Here is a 7,099-nt window from a genome sequence, read left to right on the forward strand (position 1 = left end):
TGTGTGTGTGTGTGTGTGTGTGTGTGTGTGTGTGTGTGTGTGTGTGTTGAAAGGAGATAATGTCTAATGAATGCCTTTCAGCCATACAGGCTAGGGCAAGATAGATGAAATGAACCCAAAAATCCAGGAATCCACAAAGCCTGTTTCACTTATCCGATGTGACAGCTGGTATCAACTACCCTAGAGAGAAATGGAAGCAAGTGGATGCTAAGTGTACTAACCGCTGTGTGGGGAGTAGCATTTGGGCGAAGCTATGCTATGCAGAATAAGGACAGCTAGGTGGCGCGGTGGGTAGAGCTCTGGGTCTGGAGTCAGGAAGACCTAAGTTCAAATTCGACTTCTTAGAACACTTAGCATCTGTATCACCCTGGACAAGGTTATATAGATCATATATAGGTTTATAAGGTTTATAAAACCTTATCTATAAAACGAGCTGGAGAAGGAAATGGCAGGCCATCCCAGTATCTTTGCCAAGAAAATCCCAAATGGGGTCACCGAGAGTCAGTTGCAACCTATTGATGCTTTAGTAAAAAACAAAAAAACAAAACCTTTTAAGTACAGATTTCTGCCACTGCTATTATATAACCCTACCAAGTCCTAACTACTCTGGAAACCTGAAAGGATGTGGACTGAGCAACAAAATTCTCTCTCCCTTTTCCCTTCTTTTCCTCTTTCTTTACAGTTTGATGTTCCCATCTCTGGTTTACCCTATCCAGGGGATGGACCCTATCACTCATTACTGTGTGTCTGTGGAAGTGGTACTGATTGATCCGCATCACTGGCATTATCAGAAGAAAGAATGGGTTCAATATGAAAAGAAAGAGAACAATGTTCCAGGTAAGAAAGTGTGAAGAGCTGGGGGGGGGGGGGGGGGGAAGAGGGGCAGAGGAAGGGGTAGAGACTGGGATAGTATCTGGGTACTAATGGGACATTCTCATTTGTCTCTGATGTTACAGTGCCCTCTGGTGGGGCCCCCCGTAAACCCAATCAACCCCTTTCCCTCATCCATCCAGTCTTCCATCACTCCTTGGTATTTGTCCCTTTTCCCCATTTCTCCACTCTACTCCCCACCTTTCCTAGCCCACTGCCCTCATCTAGTCTTTTTTCCCCATTTCTCTAGATCTCAGGCTTTTCTTTTCCTAGACCTGTCCATACTTTTCTCTTATCCCAATACCAAATGATCCTGTAGCCAAGTCTCACAGAGACCATACATACCTCCTCCTACCCCCAAGGTTCATCAAGAATCCCCAGGGTTCTCTCCCTAAGGGACAGATAGCCACAACAGAAATACTCTTTCTACAGGGAACCAGTTGTATATCTGCCCAGATTCACCTAACACAAGGGGCTCACTGGATGTAGCAAGAGATATCCTTTAGAAAACTCAGGCTAACACAAAGGAGACTCCCAAGGACCAGGTAAGATCTCCATTGTGCCCACCCCTCAAGTATTCCCATGTCAATCAGCGCAAAATAACAGGAAGGAAGATTGGAGTTAAAGAACTTTCCTGTGCAGTCAAAGAGTGGGATTTTAGAGCAGGTGACCAAGTAAGCATGGAGTTTCCATTGCTTGTACTTCCAAGAGTAGTAGTAGAAGTTGTAGAAAGAGCAGATAGAACCTATTCTAAAAAGGAGGGTCTTTTTTATTTTCGATGGAGCCTCAGTTGACACAAGGACAGTTAGGTGGCACAACAGACCAAGGGACCTGAACCTGGAGTCAGGAAGACCTGATTTCAAATCCTGACAGATACTTACTAGCTGTTTGACCTTGGGCAAGTCACTTAACCTGTTTGCCTCAGGTTCCTCAACTATAAAGTGTGGATAAAAATAGAACCTACATCCCTGGGTTGTTGTAAGGATTAAATGAGATAATATCTAATAAAAAGCACTTAGCATATGGTGCCTGGCTCATAGTAGGTGCTATATTAGGTGCTTAGTACCGAGCATGGCACATAGTAGGTGCTGTATAAATGCTAGCTATTATTTTTTTCAGACCTTCTCAACACTCCCTTCGCCTAGGGAACCTCCCTCCCTCTGATTGGAGACATTAGAGGAAGAACATTTAAGAGCTCCTTTGTCATACTCCTCCATTTAAGAAAGGCTCCAGTGGAATTTTCCTCATCATTGCCCACCTAGTTAGTTTCCTGGACTTCACCATCTCCAGAAACTCATCATTCTACAAGATAAAATCAATTCACAAATTCAGATCATTTCTCACACTGGCTACATGATTTCATAATACCCCTGCATTGGGCTATGATCTGTACCCCCAGTGCCTATGGACCCTGTCTCTGACATCCTCTCCCTTCCCCCTCACACTTTTCAGCTTCTTTTTATGTATTTTCTCTCCCTTTAGAATATGAGATCCTTGAGGGCAGGGACTTGATTATGGCTTTCTTTGTTTCTCCATCACTTAATGTGCCAGGCACACAGAAGGTGATTAGTTAATGCTTGACCCTGACTCTTCTCTACCTTCCCACTCACCACTAGTAAAGACCAGATCAGGTCTTGATAAAGGTCAGGAAGGGCTACCTATGCCATCTCACTCCTTGTGGCTTCCATTATAGATGATCCATTTGAAGTCCTGCCACAAATACAAGCCAAAACTTCACATTGAAGAGCTGAGAGGTGGAGAGGATGGGACCCTGAGTCCCTCCACCTCCCATATCTTCACCTTCCCAGAAACAGTTCTTCTCTGTGACTACATATCAGAGCAATGAGGTGAGAGGCAAACTATTGGTACATCAGCCTTAGGCTTCTAGTGCCGGGGGTACAAAAACAAAATGAAACTGCTTCTGCCCCTTAAGAAGTTTATATTCTAATAGGTGAAGCAACAAATATTGGGGGGGGGGGAGGTGTTAACCAGAGAATGTTCTAAGCAAAGGGTTCTTAGCCATTTGTGTTATGAACACTTTAGGAAGGTTAATGAAGGTTATGGACTCCTCTACAGAACAATGTTTTTTAAAATCAATAATTGAAGGAAAGGCTCAATTTCTGTTAGGGATTAATGAAAATAAATTTGGAATTTTGTTCCTGTCCATCTGCAAATCCTCTGAAATCCAGGTTGAGAAACCTGGCCTAGGCAGTCATAGCACAAAAAAAGCAGGGGCGGGGGCTGCTGTAGAGGGTTATATATATAGTGGCCAAAAGTAAGATGCCCCAGCTAGGTAGGCCCACTAGATGATGTGGAATGAAAGTATTAATTAAAGTTACAATATTCTTCCTCCCTGATTTTACAGATAAATCACATGAGGTGACTTCTCCAAGGTCACCCAGTGTATCAGGGCAAAGACTGAAGTCAGGTCTTTGACCTTCTCAAAGGTTTCCAAAAAGGAGAAGCCCTGCACTCACTGGCTTCTATTTCCTTTCTCTCTAGATCATACAATTAAAAATTAACCACAATTGCTTTGCCAGCAGTTTTAGAAAAGGTTCCTTTTAGAAGAAAAATGAAATGAGTAAGTACTTGTGGGGCTCAGCTGCCTGTTTGATCTCCTCTTCTTTATCCACCGCTCTCAATGGTCTAGGTGACGTCCATTCCTCCTGACTCAGTCTTTTCTTCTACCTCCTCCCAGAATTCTTTGTATTGAGACTATGGGTAGATAGCAGAATTGAGGTGGGGTGGGGTCAAATAAGAAGCAGGCCAGAACTTTGATAATGGGGATGGAATTCTGGAAGATCATATTGCCTTAATCACATCCTTTTTTCCTCCTTTCCCTTCAAGGTGCCTTCCATCTTATAGAATCCAGGACCACCACTAAGGTCTCCCTGAAAGTGATTTTGGTGGTTACCTATTAGAGCTATGAATGGGTCCTTACCAAGCCAAAGATTGTGTACACCTGGCTCCCTAGATCTTTTTTCATCCACTCTGAACCACCCTTAGACTTACAGGGTTCAGCTTATTTTTTGTTTGTTTCTCCCCTTCTTTGTTTATCAGGCTCCAAGTGTTCTGAGTGGTACCTACTTAATCCTATTCAGTCTCCTTTTACCTTTGTCCAGGACTCTGTGTGCTGAGGCTGTGGGTAGAGAGGGAGTGAACTGCTTAATAAAGAAGCAGGGTTGGAATTCTGGGGCATCATATAACCTTTAGTTATGTTTTTTTTTCAAGGTTTCTTCCAGCTATAGCATCCAGTGCCACCAACATCTCCCCTTCCCCTTCCATTGGACTAGGATCAGGTGCTTGCCAAGCCAGGAACGAAATACTTCTGACTCCTTGCCTCTTGCCCAGGCCCCTTCACTATGCCGGTGATGCCCACTCACAACAGCAGCAGCACCCTTCTCTTAGTCGTGAATGATATGAAGCGCTTCTATTCTCCACCTGCTATGCTTGACCTCCCCAGGCAGGATACTATGGTTTCTCCAAAGAACTGACTTACTTCCCTTTCATGTGACTCAAGGCAGATAGTGAAGGCTGATGTCAATCTGCACCCCTTATGTCCACAGACCTATCACTGGGGCCTGGAAGAGAAGAGATCTGGAGAGAAACTCTGGATCTCTATCTCGGAGGAAGAGGTGTGTCTCCCAAGGAGTCAAGTAGGGATAACTCCTGCCCAGTGCCTCAGTGGATGAACTCTGCTCGTTGTTTTTTTTTTTATCTGTGATTTTGTGTGTAGGTTTTGAGGGGAGGAGAGCTAGAGAAAGTAGATTTCTCTTCTATTCCTTGGGATGCTTAGCTAATTTTTTACTCAATTAAAAAAAAACCCTCTTTTCTTAAAAAAAAAAAAAGAGGGGGTGTGGTCAGCTAGGCAGCTTTAGGAAGAGATCTCAAGTACCCTTAAAGTGGGTCTGGTTGCCTCCCTTCATAGTGGGGATGGTCATTCCAGAATAGTCAGAATTGGAGGGGATGGTGGAGGGGAATGTTATTTTATAACTAGATTTTAAGTGAGGGGGGAGGGAAGGGAGTCTTTTTTTTTTTTGAAGAAGCTATTTATTGTCAATGATATAAGATGCCAGTATCTTTGGTTTGTTCACTTTTTAAAAATAAACTTGGAAAAGACTCTCCGTCTCATTGTGAAGGGGACTAAGGCTGAAGTGTATAGAGGGACTGACAATAGAATTTGGACCCTTCTAGGATCCCATGGAGAAAGCAGTGGGAATGTAATTCTGCTTGGGATGTGTAATACATGAGAGCAGAGATCAGCTTTGACTTCTCTAGACCTCTCACCTCTCCTAAGCTGTCTCACCTCTGAAAAGAAGAGAGACCTGGATGGACCACATGTTTTCTTCCTTACCTATCCTGTTTAGTGCTGGTGCTTAGATAAGTGGGAGCCAAGGTTATCATAAAGCAGAGCCATGATTTCTGTCTGGGTCCAGGAGGAAGTAGGGCCATGGCATAAACTGTTCGGCACATTGGTTCTAAAATTGGAGGGGATATTAAGAGATCCTGTAGTCATAGACTCATAATAATATAAAGCTCTGAAGTGGGCAAAGCTTTTTACAACAACCTTCTGTAGGTCAAGTCCTGCAACAGGTGTTATTATACCCATTTTACAGATCAAGAAAATAAGGTTTGGGGGCGGCCAGGTAGCACAGCGAGTAAGAGCACCGGCTCCAGTGTTGGGATGACCTGGAGATCGAATCCCGGGCTCAGACACTTAGCACCCACCCAGAAACACCTGGCTGTGTAACCTTGAGCAAGTTACTTAACCCCAATTGCTTAGGGGTGGCCAGGTGGCTCAGCGAGTAAGAGCTCCAGTGTCGGGATGACCTGGATCAAATCCGGGCTCAGATACTCAGCACCACACCCAGAAATAATAACTGGCCATGTAACCTTGAGCAAGTTACTTAACCCCGATTGCTTAAAAAAAAAAATAAGGTTTGGACTAGTTAAATAATTTCCCTTGGGTCATACAGTCAGTGTCTGAGGCAAGATACTGAAACCCAACAAAATGAGCTGGAGGATACCTTAGAGTACATAAGGAAATAACCCTAGAAAACAAAATGATTTGTCCAAGGTCACACTAGTGGTAGGCAGCAGACTAGGAAGGTAAGAAGGTAGGTACAAAATCCCCGCTCTTTTTCCATTGCTTTTGTTGTTGTTTAATCATGTCCAATACTTTGTGATCCCATTTGGGATTTTCTTGGCAAGGATACTGGAGTGGTTTGCCATTTCCTTCTTCAACTCATTTTACAGATGAGGAAACTAAGGCAGAATTAAGTGACTTACCCAGGATCACATAGCTAATAAGTGTCTGAGGTCAGATTTGAACTCATGAAGATGATTCCAAGTCCACTAACCTAGCTGACTCATTTTTTGTTGTTGTTTTTATTTTTTTGCTTTTTGGAGGGGAAAAGCAGGGCAATTGGGGTTAAGTGACTTGCCCAAAGTCACACAGCTAGTTATTGTGTTGTGTCTGAGGCCAAATTTGAACTCAGGTCCTCCTGACTACAGCCTAGCTGCCTCATTTTTCCTTTGCTATACTGCTTCTAATGGGGAAAGTTAGGCTCAGAGAAAAAGTGACCATCCCAAGTTGATATATGCGGCTAGTAACAGAGGTTAACTATGAACAGAGGTTCTCTGTGTGTCCCACTCTGTCTCATGTTGAATGACTTCTCACCTATTGAGGGTTCCTAGGTCAGCGGCAGTATCCAGCAGCTAAGAATGGATGGACTGGACTCCTAAATCCAAAGGCCCATAGGCCTTAAGTATAGAGCTGCAAAGGAGGTAGAAGACAAGAGAAGTCTGAGGCCAACTTTGTTGGAGGTTAGAAAGTCATAGAGATTCTCAAACAGAGAAGGTGTGAAATGGAAGAAGGACCTGGGAGCACAGGGGCCAACCATGAGTTGCCTTACCTACCTGCAGCCTCCTTAACTGTCTTCCACCAATCACATGTTTCTAACACATACTCATAGCAAGGTGATTCTGACTCAGTGGAGAGAAAGAAGTGGGGTGGAGAGGACCCTGTCCCCTGCCTCCACTCTTTGCCTCACTTAGTTTCCAGATGCACTGGCTGCCAGGTGGGGGGAGGGGGGGCGGTATAGTCACGCCTTCCATTTGGCAAACAGCAGAAGAACACACCTACTTCTCTTACACCCCGCCCGGAAGGAAGGAAGGAAGGAAGGAAGGAAGGAAGGAAGGAAGGAAGGAAGGAAGGAAGGAAGGAAGG

The 7,099-nt window shown here is 44.2% G+C and overlaps 1 pseudogene; it reads left to right on the top strand.

The window, feature by feature from the left end:
* The window catches only part of LOC138143206 (T-box transcription factor TBX21-like), a 15,005-nt pseudogene that overhangs the window by 2,706 nt on the left and 5,200 nt on the right, over nt 1-7,099 (top strand).

This window comes from Petaurus breviceps, unplaced genomic scaffold (assembly GCF_028583685.1).
Source record: "Petaurus breviceps papuanus isolate PSGF00001 unplaced genomic scaffold, PetGlider_PUasm1.0 90630, whole genome shotgun sequence".
NCBI lineage: Eukaryota > Metazoa > Chordata > Mammalia > Diprotodontia > Petauridae > Petaurus > Petaurus breviceps.